At 42.3% G+C, this 2,743-nt stretch overlaps 1 pseudogene; it reads left to right on the top strand.

Moving 5' to 3' along the window:
- Positions 1-2,012: 2,012 nt before the first annotated feature.
- The window catches only part of LOC136962145 (zinc finger protein 385D-like), a 6,109-nt pseudogene continuing 5,378 nt past the window's right edge, over positions 2,013-2,743 (top strand).

Raw genomic sequence — 2,743 nt, 5'->3', positions numbered from 1 at the left:
TTCATATCATAAGTCGCTTCATATTATATCTGTTGCATTTAAAACCCCTTGTATTAAATAAGAAAATGCATGTGCGTGTATTTGCAGAATGTTCAAAAATAATTTAAATTCTAATTGTTCTGTCCCAAAGAGGAACTTGCACGCACAAACAGACATGCACACGAGAGAGAGAGAGAGAGAGAGAGAGAGAGAGAGAGAGAGAGAGAGAGAGAGAGAGACCGATGGAGTAGGTGGAGATAGAACAGTTAAAGGAAGTCGGAGGAGAGAGGGCTAGGGTCTCGTGTGCGTGGATGAGGAGAGGAGAATCAGAGCTGCAGCGCAAGCCCGTCAGAACAAGATATATTGGACGAGGTCAATACAAAGCAATGTATTTTGGTAAATTAATACGTTTACTTGATTATTCATTTAATGTGTGATCTTCTCATAGGATAACTTGTGTGTGAGAGAGCACGAGTACGTTGATACTTTCACTGACAGCGCTTGTTGCTACAGATTCCATCGGTGGCAGTTTTCTTCTAGGTTTAATGTTTTAGCCATAAGTCAGTCACGATGCTGCTTATGCGTGGATACACCATATTGCCAGTGTAAGTAAGACAGTTCATTAGTGTGATTTATAGCGTAAGTGTTGCCCAAGATGTTGTTGTAGTTTATGATTCACTTTTGCGGGAGTAGAAGCCACTTTTTATGTAGTTACAGTATGTAGTTATATTTATTAGTCTTTGTTTCATGTTTGACCGAGATGACAGCTAGGGTGACATTTAAGCCTATCACGTGCGTTATTCGTGTTTGAAGATTTGTTTGTTATTTAATGTAGGCCTATACATTTGCACAATTTCTGAGCAAATAAAAGTCTTATTTACATGGGTATTTTAACGTTAAGTTTGAAATTGACAGTTGTGTCTGTATGGTATTTTGCTTCCTTCATATCGAGACATGTAGCCACACCTAGAACTTATCCTCGGAGGCCCCGTTGTGTGTTGGGACTGTGTAGCTATCTGTGCCTGGGTGTCCCTATTTGCATGTCATATCGGAGTCAGGTGGTTGAGTGGTTAGGAATCGGGCTAGTAATCTGAAGGTTGCCAGTTCGATTCCCGGCCGTGCAAAATGACGTTGTGTCCTTGGGCAAGGCAGTTCACCCTACTTGCCTCGGGGGGAATGTCCCTGTACTTACTGTAAGACGCTCTGGATAAGAGCGTCTGCTAAATGACAAAAACAAATATATATATATCGAAATCTAATTTAGCTGCACCTTTTGCTTCCTGAAATGTTAACGGTGAAAGCTTATGTTCCGTTTTCTTTTGTCTATTTGTTGTGTAGCCTATGCTATGAGTATGCTCATTGTTATTCACAAACTGCAATTATCTTTCGTTTATTAAGTGTAGTACATCCTTTGCCAAGTGGTCAGTTAGCTTACACAAACAAGGCACTCGACACACGCACACGCACACTCACTCACAAACACGCGGGTAATCAGCCCTAATGGATGAGCGGATGGGTGTGTTTGGGGCTGTGATTGTTATGATTACATGTACTGCTGGTCCTAAATCAAACTGTAATCAAGCATGGAGAAATGCAGAAACAAAACAAGCCCTCCTATAATCAGGAACGAAACCACACACCAACACACACACCGCAGGGCTGATGGCCCCTATTGTATAACTAGGTGTGAGTTGGATACACAGCTGGACCTCATTCGTAGCCATCTCTCAATCTCTCATTTAGAGGAAATGTTGCCCTGATTGGTTAATGCACGTGAGCCCTTATCACATTTGTGTCATCTAAAGTGTTGATTGTACTACTGGTATTGACATGAGATTAGCGTCCCACTAAAGGCATATGTTGAACTTTGAACGTGCCATCAAACGCTTTCTCGGTTAGAGGTGTTAATGATGACATGGTGAGTTCAGGGGAGATACACCCTGCGTTGCAAGTTTTTTTTTCAAAACATTTAAGTAAAGTGATGACTTCCTGGAAACTGTCAACATGCGCCATTTCTCTGTCTCCTAGATAACATGTGCCAGAGTGCCACCCTGCCCTCATTGGTCCACTCTACAGCAGGCAGGGCCCCAGCACTCCATGGAAATGAATCCCCTCCTCCCATTTAGCTTGTTCCCTGTCTTTACGGAGGTAAGTCATGTCAATCAACACCATCACCATAGCTACCAAATCTGTCAGTTGGGTGGTGTGATGACTGGGTTGGAATACTGGTATGTTTCTAAGAGTTATAGTGGCAGGGACTCTTAGGCACTTTGTCATTTCCTCTATTGTCAGTACACATAACTCTATTTCAGAAAACCAGTGAATCTTTACGGTGCCTTAGGGACACTGACCTCCCAGTGTCAAGCTGAGATGCACTTCTGCAGGGCACGACATGTCTATGGGATTACATTTTAGTCTTGCAGAAATGCATCTCATGTCGCTCAGTGTATAAACATATGAATTTGTTTCACTAGCTCCAAGAACAACTTATACCAAAGACTGGAGCCTGTAAAATGCTGTAAAATGCTTCTTCGCAACAAGAAGTCACGCTTCCTCATAGCCTGTGGCCAGCTCAAACCTGCTATTTCCATTCTTTAAAAATGTTACCATCTACTATCTTTTCATGTTTACGTGGTATTCCTGAGTAGACACAGAGAGTCTGAAAGCCACTCAGCACAGTTTCTGGTCTAATATACCCCTCTGGCGGAAAATGGGCCATTTATATTTTTTCGGCTCTCTGCACCATTGTTAGGTCATCATTTCT

Source organism: Osmerus mordax, chromosome 18 (genome assembly GCF_038355195.1).
Source record: "Osmerus mordax isolate fOsmMor3 chromosome 18, fOsmMor3.pri, whole genome shotgun sequence".
NCBI classification, from domain to species: Eukaryota; Metazoa; Chordata; class Actinopteri; order Osmeriformes; family Osmeridae; genus Osmerus; species Osmerus mordax.
Note: the sequence above shows the minus strand (reverse complement) of the source record. Positions and strands in the feature narration are given on the sequence as shown.